Genomic DNA, 23,165 nt, shown 5'->3' with positions numbered 1-23,165 from the left:
ATAGTGATTATTAGTTGGGCTACTTGTGATTAACTCGCCTCCGTGGCTGTGTTCAGGTGGGGCTGAATCGCTGCCAACAATTAAGTCAACTTCATCTCCTGGACAGTTTTTGTAACTTGGCTTTCCTTACTCTCTTTTTTCCTTTTCTCCACTTTTATGCTTATATGAAGCCCTCATGTTAACTCAGTTGTTAAAATGCTCCACATATTTTACAAACAGTTGCCAAGTGACCGAAGATGCCGTTGGTGGATGTTTGGTTATGCTGTATTTTACCCAAAATGCACTTGGAGAAATTATCGGCAATCCACTTGAAAATTTGCACCATAAAGTTAAATATAAGAGTGAAAATAAAGCCAGTCATGCAGAAAAACATTTTATTCAATATTTTACACCTATTACATCACTAAAATCAGGCAGTCTTTTACAGTTTGTGGAAACCATGACTGAGTCCTTACTGTGTAGCAGGTATAAACTATTCTCGCCATAGAAAACTCATGAACTAATGCATAAATCTGTTTATTCCATAGAATTGTATAAGCTAGAGATATGAGTTTGTTGATTAGAAATACTTGTTAAAGTTATCAATTTTGTGACAAAAAAAACAGTGGGGTCCCTCTGATAGTCTGGGGGCCCCAAGCGGCCGCTTTGTTCGCTTATGCCTCGGGCCAGCCCTGGTGATAAGTTCTTTTTGAGTTCAAGAATTTAATAACAGAAATAAAATGAACATCCAGAGAACATCACTATGTAATGTTGTTTATCTAAATTAACACAATATTTCGATTAACAAATCCTCTCAACTAGGCTAGCAAAACTTAACTAAACTACTACGCAAAATGAAGATAAAAAGAAGCTAAGCAAAGGAACTATTTAAATGCAAAAACAAACAAAAGACAAAACAAAAGTGGTTGATCATAATCAGAATACTTCAGTGAATCCTGGGGTCCGTTCTTCGTACGTTGTTGCTTAAAACATCCAAGATCAAATGACACATCCAAGATGATTTCATCCGGCTAATCCTGATCTGGCTAATTGGGTTCTTCCAACACACCTGTTGTTTATGTTTAGTATGGCTGGATTGAGTTATCTGAGACAACTGCGCGTTCATGCGTTTGTTTAAAAGGGGAAATGTATCGATAGTAGAAACATTGATCAGCAACGCTGCTATTGGCTGTTCAGCATGGCCAAAGAACGCCCACAGTTTTTCTCCCAAGCAGAACAAGAGCTTTTAATGGAAGGTTATGCCGAATTTGAGTCAATAATTAAAACGAACACCTCAAAGTCTGCTAAAGCCAGGAGAGAGGGCTGCAAAAAGCAGCAGACAAATTAATGCGTAAATAATGTCCATGGTAGATGTTTCTATCACTTTCTACAGTATGAATTTTTGCATTTTAATAATTTGATATTATTTGTTCTTTTATATCAGAGCCTCCACGGGACCCACTAGAACATGGGGACAAGTAAAAGTGAAATACAAGAATATTCTACAAAATGGTAGCCTTTAATTATTATACTTTATTTTAAAAAGGCACTTGTTATGTCAAGAGATCCAAATTTCAGTGTCATTCCTTAGAGACGGGAAGTAAAGGACGCGTGCAAACTGGGAATTTTAACAAAAAAAAAATCTTTATCCATAAAAAATTAAAATCTTCCTTTTCCAAGTCATACACAGCTTACACGGTAAAACTGCATTGCTCCGTGTCTAGATAATCCATCCGTAGTTTTTTCTAATACAATATACGGCTCGACAGGATGCAAGCCTTTCAAAGTAAAACTAAACTTCACAATAAAATGGCCTGAACAAATCTTCACACTTGAATATGATAAAAATAAAAAGCAAACTATCATACAAATAACTTAAATATTTATGACTCCAATATCACTTTTTCCTCTTTAAAAGCCACTGTTAAATGATGTGTTTGTCTGTTTATAACAGCAACCAAGAAAAATCCCTCTACAATTACACTGTCGCGCTGCGCTAAAGGATGCTGTCTATTGCGCAATACGCGATTAATTCGAAAAACTCTGCAAACTATTCTTGCACCTTCCGCAACAGGTTGCAGTCGTAAAAATGGACATGGCTACGGCAGACTTCCCTATCTCCTCCGCTTATAAAGCCGTGATCTAATCTTGTTTACATGAAATAAGCCTGCTCTCGAGCAGGCTTAAGCTGGCGCACATGTTGCTATGACAACAAGTGCAGGATGTCTTTCGAAGAACCAAACGATCCAAGATCATGCCAAATCGTCAACAATGAAATCCTGCTAACTGAGTTAGCGACGTACGAAGAACGGACCCCTGGTTCACTGCAGATCTGATTCTAAAAGCATGCAATGGAGTTAAAAACATTTGGCATGTGTTTCAATCCATTCACAATGCAAAGCCCAAGTCAACCAGAACATTATTTTGAGTAAATAGTATTCTAAAGACTGATTTGCCCAGTAAAATATAATCTCCGCCTCTCTGCCTGTAATATTTTGTTTTTTGTCTTGGTTTATGTTTATTATTTGATCAGTTAGTTCACTCTCTGCCTCAGGTTTTATTTCTGGTCTGGGTCTTGTTTTGGATTCTTTCATAGCTCCTGCACGGTTATAGTTAAGTATTTTGTCTAGTTCAGTTCTGTCCTGTTTCCTGCCACTTGTCCTGTCAGTCCTTCAGTCACTTCACTTCCCCTGATTACCTCCACCTGTCCTAGTTAAGTAGAGTCACTTGGTTTCACCTGTCTATTTAAACCCTCCTCAGTTTTCTGCTTGTTGCCGGAACTTCAAACTTGTTTCATTGGTAAGAGTCCTCCGCATTTTTGTACATCTGATTACCTGACCTGTCCTCTGTTTTTTGAGTCTTCCCCAGTTTTTGTTGTCACCTGATGTCTGCTCTGTACTTCGTTGTGGATTATTTTCTGTCTGCCTGGCTCATCCATCATCTCCTCAATAAATCCTTTCAAGTATTATTTTTGTCTGGCTAAACATCGGGTTCATTTCCTCTTTACACTGCCTGCACGGACGCTTTTTTCTCTGCTCCCTGCTTGCTTGCATTTCCCTGCCTTTTACTTTTTATCTCCTTTTTATCTCTTAACCAAAACCACAGAAAGTTGGATTTAGTTATTTTATTTATTTTCTTTTACTTATTTTTTTATTTTGATTTTGAAAAGATGCCGACCTTCACCACAATGGACTTTGACAAGCTTTTACAGAAGATAGCTGTTGTGGAACTGAAAATCTGTCGACTCGAAGTGAATTTTGATGTAAACATCGCGCATGGAAATGAAACAACCCTGCCTGTGATTCCGAATGGTAACCACCAGGCCAGAGACTCAGCGAACAAACAGTTCCCTAAGGAAAATGAGAATCCCTGGAGCACTCTGGGTGCAAGACCAAAGGATCAACGAACCTCACACCTAGTCAAAGAAAACTGGTCGAGACTACAGAGAGATGTTCCAAGACAAGTGAAACAATAATGGGCTGTTCTCACAACGAATGATAGGAGTAAACCTGCTGGAAATGCTGGAATTCCATTACTAAACAGATTTGCTCCACTCCAAAATGTGACCCAGGAGGATCTTGACATCAATCAGAGGTATGTCAACGATTTTCATTCTAAGACATCAGAGAAAAGACATGCCACAGGGCCGAGGACCCTGATATTATGCAATGGATCTGTAAGTGGGATTAAATATTTCTGTAACAAGAAAAACACAGAGGTGTTGATTTATAACGATAGGAACTGTGGCCTGGTGTCTGATGTATCAGACATCCTTCCAAGGATCCTGAAAGAACGCCTGATCTTTGAAAAACTCATAATACAAGCTGAAGCCCTGGGCAACGTCACCTGGATAAGAAAATCAGAAGTATTGAAAGAGGATTACATTCGTCTGTTGAACTTAGTTGATGGCCTTAATGTTGAGGTGTTTCTCAGTGGCACTCATGCGCCCGTTAATTGTGGAGATGAGATTTTTTCCAGAATTCTGATGCTAAACAAATGGCTGGAAAAAACATGCAAACAAACAACTGTAACCTTCATAGACAACTTTAACATATTTTGGGAGAGGAGACATCTGTTCAGCGACAATGGTTTCTTTCTAAATAGGTCAGGTGCAAAACGGCTGATTTCAAACATCTTCTATTCTGTGAACCATGCACCATCAGCTTTGTTCCAAAACAAAGCACAACCAGTGCCAAAACAAATGATAAGCCCAGTACAGCCCGAACAAGCCAAGATAAAGATGGCCAGAAAGATGACACAGAAAGAGGCTATGTCAGAGCTAAAGGAGGATTCATCCCAGATCTCAGCAGGACAAAGAGAGGACCAAAAACCTCCATCGTCACGAACACCGGTCCAGACTGCACCCACCTCCCCTTCTTCTCCACAAAGCCCAGAAGTTCCTTTTCTGGAATTTTCTCACAACATGAACAAAATATTTAAGATTGGCCTACAGTTGGCATCCTCTCCACATAGCCATTCTACTGTGACTAAACCAGCATTTTCCAAAGGCCTCAGATCCTCCTCCTCTACGTATCACGGAACATTCTGGTGCTCAGGACCTCCAGATTACTTGGCTGTGCTACAGATCGGGCCCTGGCCGCACGTTTATCAGACATGACAGTTTCCAGCATCAGCCTGGGCCTTTTGCTGGAGATTATGGAATATCTGTGATGATACGTGGCAGAAATAAGAAAAACAAAAGGATAAACAGGAACAAATACTTAAAAGTCATAAACTGTCAGATGCAACCTGCCACAGAGACATCATCAACCACTAAGTCATATAAACTGGGTTTATTAAACATTAGATCTCTGTCAGGAAAATATGTTTTAATTAATGACTTTATTAATGACAATAATCTTGATGTAATGTTTTTAACAGAAACATGGTTACATGAATCTAATGAAGTTATTCTGTTGGAGTCAACTCCTCCAAACTACAATTTACTTTGTGAGAGCAGACAGCAAAGGAAAGGTGGAGGAGTGGCAACATTGTTTAATGATTCACTAAAGTGTAAAAAGGTGTTTTGGGGAAAATTTGACTCTTTTGAACATTTGGCTCTCCAGGTAAAGAGCCCGTTACAAACTATGTTTCTGAATGTTTACAGGCCTCCTAAGTCCACATCAAACTTTTTAAAGGATTTTAGTGACCTCCTTTCTGTGATATGTGTTGATTATGACTGTTTAATTATTGTGGGAGACTTGAACTTTCACGTTGACAACCCTGAAGACAGAAGTGCAAAAGAACTGGGTGACACACTTAGAAACTTTGGTTTAACTCAACATGTTAAACAGCCAACACACAAACAGGGACATATTTTAGACTTGATCATCACTAAAGGTCTAAAAATTTCACAGGTCAAAGTAACTGATGTTGCCCTATGTTATAAGAATTATTATTCTGAAGTCACTATGGCCTCACACCACTCGGACAGAGGAGGCCTGGAGACCTGATGTCTGTGTATAAGATCCACTGTTTTCTGATTGCAAGGCCAAATGCTGCAGCTGCTGAGGGATACTGATTGTTTACGATAGACTGTCTTTGTTTTGTCTCATGGGAAGGCCACGGTGCAGTATTAGGGGAAGCCCGAAAAGCGAGGCAGGCAGAGACAGGGCAGACGCAGACTGCAGCGGGACCGTGGGGTGCGATTACTTTCCAACTATGTGAATCTCTGCTCTGTTTCTCAATAAAAGTGCTGGAACGTTATTACCACCGTCTCCTCATTTAGTAAAGATGGGAACTCAGTTATTATTGTTTAATATTCCACCCAAAACTCCCATAACACCCTATCTGATCACTTTTCTGTTACCTTTGAAAGCATAATTTCCAGTAACTCATTTAGCCAATGGGACATCGTAAGAAAACGCACCTTTAAGGACAATGCCACGGAAACCTTTATTCAAGTTTACTCTGCTACTTCAACCTTGGGCTGCAACTCAGTAGATAAGCTAGTAGATAACTTTCATTCTAATGTCTCAGACAACATTGACTGCATTGCTCCAGTTAAAGTGAAAGTTCTTTCCGGGAAGAAAAAATCTCCTTGGAGAAATGCTCCAGCAGTTAGAGGTGAAAAAAGGGAGTGTCGAAAAGCTGAACGCAGGTGGAGAAAGAACAGACTGCAGGTTCAAAGAGAGACTTTATAGATATAACTTAAAATTGAAAAATGCAAGGGAATATTTCTTCTCTGAGGTCATCAAGAAAAACATTATTAATGCTCGTGTCTTATTTGCCACAGTCGACAGGTTAACAAATCCTCCTGTGTCCGTGACTTCCGAACTCCACTCCACCAGGGCCTGCAATTAAACCACAAAAGCTTAGAACAGATCATTCAGCAGCTAAATTCCTCCTCCTGCTGCCTTGATGTTCTACCCACAGTTTTCTTTAAGAAAGTTTTACCTGTCATAGCGTCTGATTTGACTCAGATAATAAACACGTCCCTTCTGTCAGGTGTTTTCCCCCAGTCCCTAAAAACAGCAATTATCAAACCACTGCTGAAAAAGAACAATTTAGACAAACTTCTACTCCAGAACTACAGGCCCATCTCAAACCTCCCCTTTATCGTGCTCACCATAGTACAGAGACCGCCCTTATGAAGGTATTTAATGACATCCATAAAAATACTGACTGGAACTCAGTATTTATATCCAATGGTACCAGCATGGTGGGTGCTGGTACTATTGGATCTCAGTGCAGCATTCGATACTGTCGATCACTCCATCCTGTTAGATCGCCTGGAGAACTGGGTCCGCTTCTCTGGTACAGCTCTCAACTGGTTTAAATCCTACTTAAAGGACAGGGACTTTTTTATATTAGTAGGTAACTTTACATCAAAGATGACAAAAATCACATGTGGGGGTCCCCCAATGGTCCATCCTGGGTCCCCTCCTATTCAATATCTACATGCTCCCTCATGCTCAGATAATAAAAAACAACAACATCAGCTACCATAACTATGCAGAAGATACAGAGCTTTTCATCACCATGTCACCAGGTGACTATCAACCAGTTCAGGCACTGAGTAAATGCCTAGAAGAAATCAATGCCTGGATGTGCCAAAACTTTCTTCAACTGAATAAAAACAAAACTGAAGTAATAATCTTTGGACCAATAGAGGAGAGATCCAAAGTTAGCACACAGCTTCAGTCGCTTCAGCTAGGAACCACTGATCAGGCCCGAAACCTGGGTGTAATGATGGACTCAGACCTGAACCTCCAAAAGCATCTAAGGACAATTACAAGGTCGGCTTTCTATCACCTGAGGAACATTTCCAGGATTAAAGGACTAATGTCTCAGCAGGATCTGGAAAACCTAATCCATGCGTTTATATTTAGTAGAATTGATTACTGCAACAGTGTTTTCACAGGTCTGCCTAAAAAGTGGATCACACAGCTGCAGCTGATCCAGAATGCTGCTGCACGCATCCTCACTAAGACCAAGAAAGTAGAGCACATAACCCCAGTTCTAAAGTCATTACACTGGCTCCCTGTATTTCAGAGAATAGACTTTAAAATACTTCTGTTAGTCTATAAATCCCTGAATGGCTTAGCACCTAAATACATTACAGACTTGTTATCAGTGTATCAACCCTCCAGACCACTAAGGTCTTCTGGCGTCAGCCTACTCTGCATACCTAGAACACGAACCAAACACGGAGAAGCAGCATTTATTTCCTATGCTCCACTTATCTGGAACAAACTTCCAGAAAACTGTAAAAGTGCGGAAAGCCTGAGTTCTTTTAAATCAAGATTAAAAACACATTTGTTTAAAATTGCCTTTGACTGTTCTAGTTAAACTGTTTTTACTGTTTTTAATGTTCTTTTTTGTTTCTACATTCTATCCCTACATGCTTTTATTCTGTTTGATTTTCCTATATTTAAATCATGTAAAGCACTTTGCATTGTCTCTGTACTGAATTGTGCTATATAAATAAATTTGCCTTGCCTTGCCTAAAATCATTTAAACCCTTATGACCGGGTGTGTTAATGCGATTCTCCCTCCGGGTGTCTGGGGTCGCTGTAGCAAATCGGTGGCTAAGAGGTTACAGCATAAAGTTATCAAAATTGCCTTTACACCAACATTAATATTCAATATTAATGCGGGGATAAGGCTCATAGCACCATCGAAGGATAGCCGAGCAGAACGGTTAAGCTTTTATGCTTTAAAACAGTCCTTTTGAAATGTCCGAAACCGGATGTTAACAAGGCTAATAGCAGTTTGGCTAGCGGGCATTCAGTGCTAACAGATAAAGGCTTTAGCTTTATTTTTAGTCATAATGAGTGGGCTGGAAAACGTAAACATTAATGTCCCATCAAACCAGAACAAACCCTTATGGAGGTAACCTTCTTATAACCAAAGAAAAACACACTCAAATGATATTAGCAATACCATGAAATGAAGGTTAGCGTGAGCTACGTCCGTTAGCCCTTTGTTTTAAATCAACCGTGTGTCCAAACAAGTTACAAAACATTTCCCAATAAACCTTTTAACGTCACCCTCAGCTTTCTGCCCAATCTGTTGGTGCCTCATGTGTGAGTTTTGTCCACTTTGGCCGTTCTAGGAAGGACGTAAAAGCAGGGAGAATCGTTGGATTCTTCTTGGCAGGCTAGCGCTTAGCTCTGCAGCACCATGTGGTCGGGGTCGGAGGCCTGGTCTCTGCCACATTCTCTGACCTGGATGCAGTCCGATTTAAGCAGATTTCTCCTCAGCATGGGGAAGTGGCTCCTGTGCCGGCTTTTCAGCTCTGCGTTGCCTGGAACCAGCTCTGTCTGAAGTCCGCTGAGAAAGCAAAACAAAGCTGGTATAGACGGATTCCTTCACTTCGGCATCTGTTTTTAAGCAGAAGACTTAAAAACAGATGCAGACTTATCTTTGAATTGGCTGGCAGTTTCTCCCGATGCCAGGGAGGAACTGAGTTTCAGAAAGGTTCATTTCTCACTCAGCTCATGGCCTCTTCCAGGCCCCATGCATGGCTCCTGCAGGGCGGCCTCTCCTTTAGAGTAGGGTGACCAGACGTCCCCGATTTCCGGGGACAGTCCCCGTTTTGGACCACCTATCCCCAGCTAAAGATTTTACCGAGGGGAAAAAAGTTGCGTGTAGACTGTTATTACGGTAGAGCTGTTGCGCGCAGAAACAGGCGTTACGGTAGCTGGTTGCGCTGCTGATAATATAAAGATGAGGAATAGACCTCGGCAAGATGGCGAAGAGAGCGGATGCGTACCTTTGAGCTCTGGGTAGCAAACTCCTTGAATAACAGTAGAACAGTTGTTAAGTCTTGAATTTACACATAAAAAAGGAATCTCGTCGTGCACTAACAATAATAATAACTTAAAGCCTCCTGTGAAAACGGGAAAGAAAACTCGACACAAGCAAGAGGAAAACATTGACAGCAATGGCTAACAACAAAGCTAACACCAAAACCAACAAGGCTCTGCTAACTCACGACTACTGCATGGACACTGATACCAGAGGGACGAAAAATACCCTTACATCACCATGCAAAACCGCTGTACCACACAGGAAGGTGAAAGGAGACGATGAGGTTAGTTCCAATGCATCCAACTCCAAGATTTTAGAAGCAGTTGAAAATCTACAGAAAATTATGCTGAACTTTGGAGAAGAAATGAAACAGAACATACTCCTCATTGCAAATATTGCCAAAGCGGTGGAGTTCAATAGTGCTGAAATTCTAGATTGTAAGAAATAAAACGAAAAGATGGAAAGTGAAATTGCTCAACTTAAAACCACAAAGATTTTGAAAGAAATGCGGCAGAATCAGAGCGCTATAAAAGAAGATGGAATCTGCGCATCAAAGGCTTAAAAGAGCGAAAGGACGAAGATACAAGGCAAGAAGTCACAAACCTCATCAGACAGATTATGCCGCATTGGAAAGAAAAGATGGACTTTATCCTGGACACCGTACACCGTCTTGGCCCAAACAACACCAACCACCCACGGCAGATTATTGTACAGTTTTCAGGACGGGTATTCAGGGACGAACTCTGGCGATCCACTAAACAACACCCCATCTGAATATCCGTTTCGCTGAAGACCGAGAAGCACAGCTGGCCCTGTGGCCCAAAGTAGAGCAAGCACGGAAAGCTGGAATAAAGGCGGTATTTAAAGGTCCATATGCCTTTATCAACGGTCAACGAGTTACTCCTTAGAGACACAATAGTTCTACACGACATTTCTAACCACAAATAAATTTATCAGTTTAGGAGTTATGTTACCTACAGTTCAATTTGTTCTCAGGTAAAACCCATTTAAATACTGTTCAACGTTATTTTGTTTATTTTTCTACGTTTTTTGTTATTTTATTAATTCCTTGTTTTTATCTTGGAAAGTGAACTTTCTCTAATTTATGTTAATGCAAGGGGCCTAAGAGATTTGACTGAAAGGAAAAGTTTATTTTTATTTTGTAAAGGGAAAAATGCTAATATAATATTGTTACAAGAAACTCACTCAAAACGTGATAGCAACTTTCGGACTAAACAATGGGGAGATGAAGCTTATTTTTGTCATGGTTCTTCAAGGTCAGCAGGGGTTGCTATTCTTCTAAAAAAACTTCCAAGGTCAGATAATCTCAAGTAAAATGGATGAAAATGGTCTCTGGTTATTCCACACTGTCTGTCTGGATAACCTAACTCTTATTTTGTTAAATATATATGGTTATAATAATCCAAACCAGAACAAATTATTGCTAGAAGAAATAACCCTAAACTTAGACCACCTAAAATCCCTTTACTTAATAAACAATGTTGTAATTGGTGAAGATCTCAACCTCGTTCAAGATGAATATTATGATAAATGGCCTTCTAAACATAACTCAAGTTATCCAAACAAAATATTTAACAATTTTTGCAATGAACAAAATTTAGTAGACATGTGGCGTCATCTTAACCCTAATTGTATAAAATTTTCATGGTTTAGTTCAAATAGCAAATCAAGACTTGATTACTGGCTTATAACAAATTAATTATTAATCAATGACATCAACTCAGACATTTCTGCTGCACTGTTAACTAACCATAGTCTTATTTCCTTACAAATGAAACCTCAAAACTGGAAACCAGGCGCAAATAAATATTGGAAATTTAACTACAGTCTTCTAAAAATGACACCTACTGTCAAAAAAAATCAAAGAATTAATCCAGAATATAAATTGTTCTGAAGAATTAAATGACCCTGTTAAAAATGGGAATTCCTAAAGTACAAGATCAGGTAATTTTCTATCTCATTCAGTAAACAAATTAAAAAAGAACTCCAAAGAAAAGAACTTGATATTGTACAACAACTAAATATATATTGCAATAAACCCAACCCATTAATTGAAGACAAACAACAAATACGAATCCTCCAACCTAAACTGGATGAAATGTATATTCAAAGGGCCAAAGGGGCCTTCATTAGATCAAGAGCGAAATGGATTGAGGAAGGAGAAAAAAACATGGCCTACTTTTGTAATTTGGAAAAAGGAAGATAACAACAAAATTCTATCCAATCCTTAATAATAAACAGTGCTGAAACCAACTGTGAAAAATAAATATCAACAGAGATCTTTAAATTTTATAGAAATTTATATACCTCCAAATTCTCAGAATCAAAGTCTCAAACCTTTCTTAATCAAATTGAAACATTTATCCCCAAAATAGATGATAACTACAAAAAAAACTCTGCGACAACATTATTACAATAGAAGAACTTGATAAGGCTGTTAATCATTTATCATTAAAAAAAAGCACCAGGTCCGGGTGGACTAACTGGTAACTTTTATAAACACTTTTGGGAAGACCTCAAAATATTACTGCATCAAGTTTTTACAGATATCTTTAAAAGTCATACTATATGTACCACAATGAAACAAGGAATTATTATATGTATCCCAAAACCAGACAAGGACCCCAAAATTATTGAAAATAGAAGACCCATTACACCCAGAAATTCAGATTATAAATTATTAACATACATATTTACCATGCGTCTACAATCCGGAATCTCAAACATAATTGCAGAATCTCAATCTGGCTTCCTAGAAGGAAGATCAATTCACAACAATATTAGACTGGTAAAATACCTAATTGAATATAGCGACATGATCCAAGATGATGGCTTTATTCTTTTCTTTGACTTTTATCAGGCTTTTGACTCAGTGGAACACCAATTATTATTCGCAGTTCTTGAACATTTAGGTTTTGGGGCAAACTTTGTTAGTTTAATCAGAGGTCTATATCAAGGCATTAATAGTTGTGTAATACTTCCTAAAGGCATCACAGCTAGACTTAACATTAATGTTGGAATTCCTCAAGGATGTCCCATTTCACCATATCTGTTTAACTTGGTTGCAGAAATGTTAGCAATTTATCTTAAAAACTGTGCAGACATTGAGAAATTTGACATTTTCTGTACAGAATTAATCATTAGCCAGTTAGCAGATGACACCACCATTTTCTTAAAAGATCACAAACAAGTTCCAATTGTATTTGATAAAATTAAACTTTTTTCAGAAGCTTCAGGACTAACGCTAAATATTAAAACATGTGAACTTATAGCTATCCATGACACCCCTCTAAAAGAAATATCCAACATTCCAATTAAATCTGAAATTAAATACTTGGGAACTATTGTAACCAAAAATCCAAACTCAACCTTAACTATTGAAAACAAAATTAAAGAAAGTAAATCCAAACTTAATTAATGGCTCCAACAAGAACTCTCTATTTTAGGACGAATTTACTTATCCAAAATGGAATGTTTGTCAAGGTTAATTTATTCAACTTATAGTACTGCCATCGCAAATAGCATAACCAAAACTATTAACCAAATGAACATGAACTTTATTTGGAGAAACAGGCCACACTACTTACGAAAAAGTCATATGGTCAAAGAAATTAAAAATGGCGGTCTGAAGTAATTGACTTTGAATGTCTTTTTTTTTTTTTTTTTTTTTTTTTTTTTTTTTTTTTTTTTTTTTTTTTTTTTTTTTTTCCCAGTGTCCTGTCTAGCAATGTGGCAATAAAAATTGATATCTTAATGCCAAATAGAGCTCGACAGATTTTACTTTCACAAGTGGAGCAAACAGCTTTCGCCATAATGCTCCGCTTGATTTGTGCGTGTAAATAGCTTTATTGTGATTCCTGCAGGGAGAATTTCAAATTATATGGACACTACAATGGGAAAGTAGGAGAGTAAAAGAAAAACAAGAAGAGAAAAAAAAAGAGAAAGAAGAGGTGAAAGAAAGAAGAGATAAAAGGAAGAGAATGATAAAACTTCCTCTGTCTGCTCCATCACCTGGAAAGAGACACAAAAAGAAGAGCACAACCAACAGACATAAAGCAACAGATACAATCGTGTAACACCTTGATACCATTGCTAAATCATATGTATTATTATTTAAGCTGACATGTGTAATGTGATGCCTAAAAAAAAAAGTAAAAGAAAGTAAATAAATTATAGCCTTTCTATATATAAGTGAACATTTAATACCTGGGACCCAGCACCTGTGGGAGATTGTGAGAGTGCACTAATTTAGGTGAAAATTATCCAGAAGGAAATGGCTTGATAGTGATTGTGGAGAACCGAAGACCCACCTTCCCCGAGCACAGAGGCAGGGGTCAGGGAACCCATAACCCCGGACTCCCAAAGGGGCCCTCAAAGCAGTGCGCCCGAGAGGGGCCTTCACAGGAAATCTGCAACCCCCCCCTGAGGAAAGAGGAGAGACGACCCCGAGGAAATCCCCCAGCCACCGCAATGCCGACGCCCTCAAGAGCCGCGGGGACGAGCCCGTGGGCTCCGCCGGCAGCCGGCCGCGCTGAAGTGGTCCTGGCCATGGGCCCTGGGGGCCAGAGGCCCCAGGGGCGCCCCGCCCCCGCGGCAGGGGCCCCGGCCGCCCCCCGGGGGGCCAGGCCCCGCGAAGCCACCACCGGGAATGGGCCGGCGCCCACCCGGGAACCCGCCCCAAACCCGAGGACCGTCAACGCGCCAGGGGGTCAAGGCGCCTGCCATCGCAGCGGAGGAGGGCAGGACGTGGGGGGAAGGGCTCCGCACCTAGCGGAGACTTGAGATGATCTTGGGAGAGGGAGCGGACCGAACCCAAACCTGGGAAAAAAAAAAAAAAAAAAAAAAAAAAAAAAAAAAAAAAAAAAAAAAAAAAAAAAAAAAAAAAACACACTCATTCACACCATCCCTCCCTTGTGCCCCACTCGCCACACACAGACACCAAGAAAATAAATAAAAAAAAAAAGACGCTTTACACACATTCCCACATAGCATTCACATCCAATAATCCCAAGTGGGGGGGGGGTCACCACAATTCAACAATACGACTGCCTGTGCCCGACCCCCGGCCCCGCCCCCGGACCAGGCGCCCCCCGGACCAGGCCCCCCAAAGAGGGGGGGCCGACACGACCCGTACGGGCCATCCGACCAGAGCCCCCCATCACCCACTATATACCTAATAAACCCCCTCCCACCCCGACCTTACCCTAGCCACCCCTGCCCCCCATCCCTTCCTGGGGAGAGCAGAGGCGTCAGCCCCAGATCCGGTAAGCCGCCGGCCAGCCGCAACAGCCCCCCGCCAAGACCCCGTACCCAGTGGCCCGCACCTCCTCCAGGCCCCAGACTCCGTGCCGCGATCGGAGATCGGGGGTGTGCAAAAGACCCCCGATCCTCCCTACGCCCGCTCAGATGTTGTGTTGTTGCATGTTGTTCTCAGGTGTGTTTAAAACTGGGAGCACCGAAGGGGGTGCACGGCACAGCCCACCCCCCCTCCGGAAGGGAGCTGGTGCCAGCGCCCCCCCTCCAAGCAACTACCCAGAAGAACCCTCAATGTCTAAATGCGAGAGGGGGTGAAGGGAGCCGCCCGGGGCGAGGCTCACACAACATAAGCCCCCCCCCAGACGTCTTCCCCCCACCCCCCCCCATATCGTGGCCTACATGGATGTGCGTTGTGAAAATGTTTGGAGTGAAAGTGTCTAAAATGCATGATAAAATTGGGGAGAGGGACGTCACCAAAAGGTGGCAACCTCCAGTAACGCCCTCTCCCCAAGGACCTACATGTGTGGCGGCGTGATGGAGCAGGCAGAGGGAGGAGTCCGGGGATGGGGAGCAAAGGACTGGGGAGCCAACCCAGGGAGCCAGCTCCCCTACTGACTCCAAAAGGCACCCCCGCTCCCCGAAAGCCCCACCCGGAGAAAGGGGCCCCTCCAGCGGCACCACCATAGCCCGGGGGCCGGGGAGAGGCCGCAGGGCTCGCCAGCCAACCACCCACCAGGACCAACACCTCTACCTCCCCCAGCCCACCCCCCATGCTAACCCCCCCCAAAAAAAATAAAAATAAATAATAATAATAATAATAAAAAATTATTAATAATAATAATAATAATAATAATAATAATAATAATAATATATAATTAAATAAATTAATTAATAAGATGGGGGGCCCTGGCCAGCCAGCCCGCAAGAGCCATCCTAAACCCCACCCCCCAGGTGAGACCCGCACCGGGAGACTACACGGACCAGGACCGGGACAGGGGGCCGGACACAAGCCCCCCAGAACGTCCACCAACCCCCCCCCCCCCCCCCCCCCACACCACCCGTAGATTTAAACCCTCCCCAACACTAACATTCAAACATCTCACCATACATTCGACACTAGACATCCAGGCTGGGTAAGTCACTACTCCCCCTCCCTCCCCTCCCCCCACTAGCAGAATGCCAACCCAAAGAAGGGGAAGAGCATCTGCCCTGAGATGTTAATGACCATGCCCCCCTACCAGCTCAACAGGCCCTGAGGACCCCCAGCGCACCAGAGGCCCCGTGCAGGGGCGGACACCCGGGCGCCCGCCGGCCCAGACCCCAAGCGGCACACCCCCCGGAACCGGAACCCCCGAGGCCCCGCCGGGGCCCCCGCCCGAGGGCGGCGCGCCCCAGGGACCCCAGGCCCCCAGACCCACCCAGGACCCACCCAGCGACAGCACAGCTACCAGGTCAGTAACCCACGTCCGTCCCCGCATAGCTCCCCAAGAGCGCCGCAAGCGGTGCTGTGGGCCACCCGTAGGCCTCCCAAGCTCCTCCCATATGGGGGCAACAGACCCTGGAGTCAGACCCACCAAGCGCCCCACTCCAAGTGCCCCCAGAGTCCCAGGAACCCCTCCACCCAGCCACTGCGCCCTGCAGGAAGCAACCCACCGCCCCCCATTCCATTAAGTGATAGTGCTAATCAAAGGAGCCCAAAGAGATCGAACAGATGTGGATGCAGATGCTGTCTCAAGATTAATATGATCCAACAAAAGATCTCTATATTGATTGATACTGAGATTCTCCTTACTTTTCCAATTCATGAGGATAGTTTTCTTTGCGATACATAGTGCAGTGAAAACCATGTAAACTATTTTATTCCCCAGAGGGCTTTCCTCAAAATTACCAAGCAAGCAAACTGATGGGGAAGGTGTAATTTTACAGCTCAAGCACTTTGATAAGTCATTACATATCTGTGTCCAGAACCTCTGGACTGGTGTGCATAACCATAACGCATGAAAATAATTATCAGGATGATTGCCTATGCAGTGAGGACAGATATTAGATTGTGCCAGACCCATCTTGAATAATCTTTGTCCTGTGTAGTGTACTCTGTGAAGGATTTTGTATTGTATTAGTTGTAAGTTGGTGTTACTAGTCAATTTGAAAGTTCTTAGACATATCTGAGCCCAGAAGTCTTGTTCAAAGTTGACTGATAGATCCTCTTCCCATTTCGTAATAGGAAGAGATATTGAATCATCTATTTTAGTCAGTGTCCTGTATGATTTAGACAGTAGTTTGGGGGGGTTTAAATCTAGGAACTCTAATATATTACTTGGAATTTGTAAACCACCTTTAATATGCTTAAATTTTTTTCTAATTATAGATTTAAGTTGTTCATATTCCAAAAATTTATTTTTACTAATGCCATATTGCATATTTAGTTTGGAAAAATTGATGAACTCGGTTCCATCAAGTAAATGTTCCAGATATTCAATACCTTTATTCTTCCAGTATGTAAAGTTTATCATATTATTATTTTGTAGGATGTCAGGGTTGTTCCAGATGGGTGTACGACTGCATGGGATAAGTGACGACTTTGTCATTTTAAGAAACTCCCACCATGCTGTCAGAGTAGAGCTGATATTGATATTTTTAAAGCATGTATGCCGTTTTATATTTGAGCTAATAAACGGCAAATCTGAAATCATGATATTATTGCATATTTTCTGTTCTATATCTATCCAGGGTTCGTCTAACGGATTTTGCTTTATCCATTTAGTGATATATTGTAGTCTATTTGCCAAGTAGTACTTATGGAAGTTAGGCAAATCTAGTCCCCCCCTGTCTTTAGTTTTCTGTAGCGTCTTTAAGCTGATACGGGGCGGTTTATCTTTCCAAAGAAATTTAGAGATTGAAGAGTCTAGAGATTTAAACCAGTCACATGATGGTTTATTGGGGATCATTGAAAATAAGTAATTAATTCTAGGTAAGACCATCATTTTAATCGAAGCTACTCTACCCATGAGTGAAATTGGAAGCGATTTCCATCTATCCAGGTCATCTTCTATCTTTTTTAAAAGTGGGATGTGATTAGATTTTACTAAATCTGCAAGTTTAGATGACACAGTGATACCCAAATATGTGATGTTTCCTGAGCGCAAATGTAAATCTAGGGGGTTTTGGAAAGAGCAATTAATTGGCAGTACCGTAGATTTAGACCAGTTTATAGAGTAATCAGAAACCTTTGAGAAGGATTCTAGTAATCTAATTACTTGAGAAAGGGAAGAGTTTGAGTGCTGAAGATAGAGTAATACATCATCAGCATAAAGACTAATCTTATGCTCTATATTCATGCATTTTATACCTTTAATAACCTTTGTTTGTCTAATTGTTGCTGCTAGAGGTTCAATAAAAATGGCAAAAAGTGAGGGGGAAAGTGGGCATCCTTGCCTAGTGCCCCTCTGGAGACAGAAGCTGGAAGATGTTTGATTATTTGTCCTGACACAGGCTGTAGGAGAGCTGTATAAAATTTTTAACCAATTTATAAAAAAATTGCCAAAACCAAATTTATGCAGAGTAGCGAATAAAAAAATTCCAGTTTACTCTATCAAATGCTTTTTCTGCATCTAAAGACATTATAATAGTTTTATTATTTGTACTGTAGGAATAATCTATTAAATTAAGTAATCTGCGTGTATTTGTGGATGACTGCCTTCCTCTGATAAAACCAGTTTGGTCTGGGTGGATTATGAAAGGAGTGACTTTGTCTAATCGTTTTGCAAAAGCTTTACAGATTATTTTAATATCCACATTGATTAAGGATATGGGACGATAACTGGTGAATGTCTTAACGGAACCCTTAAGATTAATTGGTTGAAATCCTGGATTAAAAATTCTCATTTATTCTGGTATTGTGTTCCTAATTATATTTTTAGCAAAATAGGTGGTCTAAACCTTGTACTCCTAGCTGATTTCAATATACATAAATTACCGATTAAACTTTCTCCATGGCCCCTCCGAACTCGTCCCACGCCCGAGTTTTTGCCTCGGCGACCAGCCGAGCCGCCCGTCGCTTCGACTGCTGGTACACATCAGCTGCTTCTGGAGTCCTACAGGCCAATAAAGCCCGGTAGGACTGGTGTCCACCAGTGTGTTCGAGGGTTGCCGCCGCGACATGCACCAACAATCTTGCAGCCACAGCTCAAACGAGCAGCCTAAACAATAGAGGTGCGGAACATGGTCCACTCGGACTCAATGTTCCCCGCCTCTCTCGGGACGTGTTCAAAGCTCTTTCGGAGGTGGGAGTTAAAGCGCCGTCTAATTGGGGACTCTGCCAGACGTTCCCAGCAAACCCTCACAATATGTTTGGGCCTGCCAGGTCTGACCGGCTTCCTCCCCCACCATCGGAGCCAACTCACCACCAGGTAGTGGTCGGTGGAGAGCTCCGCACCTCTCTTCACCCGAGTGTCCAAGACATGCGGCCGCAGGTCAGATGAAACGACAACAAAGTCGATCATCGAACTGAGGCCTAGGGTGTCCTGGTGCCAAGAGAACATGTGGACACCCTTATGCTTGAACATGGTGTTCGTGATGGAAAATCCTTGATGAGCACAGAAGTCCAACAACAGAACACCACTCGAGTTCAGATCAGGTGGGCCGTTCCTCCCAACCACGCCCCTCCAGGTCCCACTGTCATTGCCCACGTGAGCGTTGAAGTCCCCCAGCAAAACGAGGGAGTCCCCAGGAGGGGCACTCTCCAGTACCCCTTCCAAGGACTCCAAAAAGGGTGGGTAATCTGAACTGCTGCTTGGCGCATAAGCGCAAACAACAGTCAGAGCCCGTCCCCCCAACACAAATGCGGATGGAGGCCACCCTCTTGTTCTCCGGGGAGAACCCCAACATATGCCCACCCCAGCTCGGCGCCTCTCACCGGGGGCAACTCCAGAGTGGAAGAATGTCCAGCCCCTCTCGAGGAAACTGGTTCCAGAGCCAGAGCCATGCGTCGAGGTGAGCCGGACTATCTCTAGTCGGAATCTCTCAACCTCGCGCACTAGCTCAGGCTCCTTCCCCACCAGAGAGGTGACATTCCACGTCCCAAGAGCCAGCTTCTGCAGCCGAGGATCGAAACGTCAAGGTCCCCGCCCTCTACTGCCACCCGTTAGACAATGCACCCAACCCCTTTGGCCCCTCCGACAGGTGGTGACCCCATTGGAAGGGGGACCCATGTTTCCTCTTCGGGCTGAGCCCGGCCGGACTCCATGGGCAAAAGCCCGGCCACCAGGCGCTCGCCAACGTGCCCCACCTCTAGGCCTGGCTCCAGAGTGGGGCCCCAATGGGGCCCCGGTGCCGTGAGTAGAGCCTGATAGCTAAATCATCTGCCTCCCATTAAGGAACCACAGCAGACCTGTAGTCTGAGAGCGAAGTGCTCTGTTAGGAATTACGGAAGTTGTTACACAACATACACATGTGGAATGTTGTTAAAGTAACACTTTAGCAATATTCCAATTGCTAAAGTATTACTTTTACATTATTACTTTTGGGTGTGTATCCACCAATTTCACTGTCAAACTTTCATAAAAGCTGTCTTAATGCAAGAAATGAAACCCTTAAACAATAAACAATAAAACGCTGACAATAAAACGCTGGACCTTTTTTATGCCAATGTTAAAGACGACCACACCTCCGCCCCCCTCCCCCCTCTGGGACGCTCAGACCACAACCTCGTCTACCTGCTCCCCCACTACATTCCACTGGTGAGGAGACAAAAGGCACAGAAGAAGTTCATGAAAGTTTGGTCAGATGAGGCCATTGAGAGACTGAGAGATTGTTTCAGAACCACATACTGGAGCATGTTCCAAAGCTCTCATGGTGACAACATCAACAGCCTGACTGAATACATCACTGACTATATGAACTTCTGTGTGGAGAGCATCGTGCCATCACGACGGCTACGATGCTTTACAAACAACCCCCGCTGGGTGACCCCTGAGCTGAAAGTCCTCCTGAACCAGAAGAAGAGGGCTTTCTACTCAGAGAGGAGCAGCGTAGAGTCCAGCGGGAGCTCCAGTGGAGGATCAGGGCAGCAAAGAAGGACTATGGGAAGAAGATGGAGGAGCAGCTGGCGCAGAACAACGTCAGAGATGTGTGGAGAGGTCTGAAGAACATCTCCGGATTCGGGCAGAGGACCAGCAGGGCTGCAGACGGTGACACCAAGTCTGCAGATGAGTTGAACACATTCTTCACCCGGTTTGACTCCCCCCACACTGGCCCCCTCCCTGCCGTCAACTCTCCACACGTCTCCAACCACCAGCCCTCCAGAGACCTACCATCCCCCCCACCGCCACTCCTATCAACGACTGACCCATCCACACCTTCGGTCCTACCTTCCTCCCCCCTCACAGTCACACCAATGCAGGTGAGAGGTCAGCTGACGAGGCTGAAACAGAGGAAAGCCTCAGGACCGGATGGCATCCCCCCCAGGCTGCTGAGGACCTGTGCAGATGAGATATGTGAGGTCCTCAGCTACATCTACAACCTGAGCCTCAGCCTGGGGGTGGTACCCACCCTGCGGAAGACCTCCTGTGTGGTACCAGTTCCTAAAACGCCGCACGCCAGGGAACCGGCCCACTTCAGACCAGTTACTCTGACCTCCCACCTGATGAAGACCATGGAGCGTCTCATCCTAGCTCACCTAAGCACCGTGGTCAGCCCCACCCTGGACCCGCTGCAGTTTGCCTACCGGCCCAACTTCGGAGTAGAGGATGCCATCATCTACCTGCTGCAGCGGGCGCTCACCCACCTGGAGACCACCGGGAGCACTGTGAGAGTCATGTTCTTTGACTTCTCCAGCGCTTTCAACACCATCAGACCGGTGCTGCTGAGGGGGAAGCTGGAGGACGCTGGTGGACAAACATCTGGCTGACTGGACCATGGACTACCTCACTAACCGCCCTCAGTACGTGCGGCTGCACGGCTGTCAGTCAGAGGTGGCACTCTGAAGCACCGGGGCACCCCAGGGCACCGTTCTGTCTCTGTTTCTCTTCACCCTTTACACCTCGGACTTTACTTACAACACGGACAGCTGCCACCTTTAGAAGTTCTCTGATGACTCGCCATTGTGGGCTGTGTGTCTGAGGGGAACGAGCTGGAGTACCGGTCGGTCATCATGGACTTTGTGGACTGGTGTGAGAAAAAACATCTGTGCTTAAACACCAGTAAGACCAAGGAAATGGTGATCGACTTTAGGAGAAGACCCCCACCTCACTCACCTGTGAACATCCAGGGGCAGGACATAGAAACTGTGGAGAGTTTCAAATACCTGGGTGTTCACGTCAACAATAAACTGGACTGGACTCACAACACAGACGCCCTGTATAAGAAGGGCCAGAGCCGGCTCCACCTCTTGAGGAGGCTGAGGTCCTTTGGAGTGAGCAGGCCTCTGCTAAAAACTTTCTATGACTCTATGGTGGCCTCAGCCCTCCTCTACGCTGGAGGGCTGAGGCCTCCTTGGCACGCTGGGCCCCTGGCAGCGCAGAGCGGGGCAGGAAGAGGCTGAATAAGTTGGTGAGGAAGGCCACTTCTGTCCTGGGCTGCACTCTGGACTCTGTGGAGGAAGTGGCTGAGAGGAGAGTGTTGTCCAAGTTCACATCCATCATGGACAACACCTTCCACCCCCTGCATCAGACTGTAGAGGAGCTAAGCAGCTCCTTTAGTGACAGACTTAGACACCCAGTCTGTAAAAAGGAGCGCTACCGCAGGTCATTCATTCATGCTGCTATCAGATTATACAATGCTGCACTATAACTGTAACCATAACTGTACTACAACCCGTGCAATAATCCTGATGTAGTGACTTCTGCTGCTATCAACACCTGAACATATGTCAGTACACATGTATGTATGTATGTACAAATGTATGTATGTAGGCATATATATATATATATATATATATATATATATATATATATATATATATATATATATATATATATATATATATATATATATATGTTTTTATACATAGACCACTATGAATGTAAATAAGACATCATACGCCCATTCCTTTTTTTTTGGTATTCTTTTTGATCCATTGTATATATGAAGATTCATTGTATATAACTGAATGCACCTTCCCTACTCTGCACCTTCTTGAATGAGCCGATCTGACGAGTGAATTTCTCCATTGTGAGATCAATAAAGACTACTCACTTAAATGTTCTAGTTCCACTATGTTCATCTCCAGATCTCTGATAGATCTGGTGACGTCACTAGTGACATTAAGAGTATGCTGCTGACAAAGTTGTTTTATTTGAACTTTTCCATGGTCCCACCACTGCCTTAGACAAGTAAAATCACCCTTTCTCTGTCTAAAAACAGTCCAAAAACAACTTAGAGCTTCTCTAAAACTACGATCGTAAGTTAAAGCCAGATTAAAATGCCAGTAGGTAAAATGTTTGTAACAAAAACATTCCCTAAAAGCAAAGAGTGGTCTGTAAAAGCTACTGGTAAATGTTTAAAAACATTAAAATGATGTTTAAAACAATAAAAACGATCAATACGTGCTAAAGAGACTGTGGGACCATGTGTACTGTCTGGAGCGTGTGTGCATCCTCCTCCATATGTCCATCAGGCCGTGGGACGAGACCAGCTGCCGCATGGCTTGTTGGGAG

The sequence above is a fragment of the Fundulus heteroclitus genome, unplaced genomic scaffold (assembly GCF_011125445.2).
Source record: "Fundulus heteroclitus isolate FHET01 unplaced genomic scaffold, MU-UCD_Fhet_4.1 scaffold_601, whole genome shotgun sequence".
In the NCBI taxonomy this organism is placed as follows: domain Eukaryota; kingdom Metazoa; phylum Chordata; class Actinopteri; order Cyprinodontiformes; family Fundulidae; genus Fundulus; species Fundulus heteroclitus.
The sequence above is the reverse complement of the archived record's forward strand: the minus strand, read 5'-3'. Positions refer to the sequence as shown.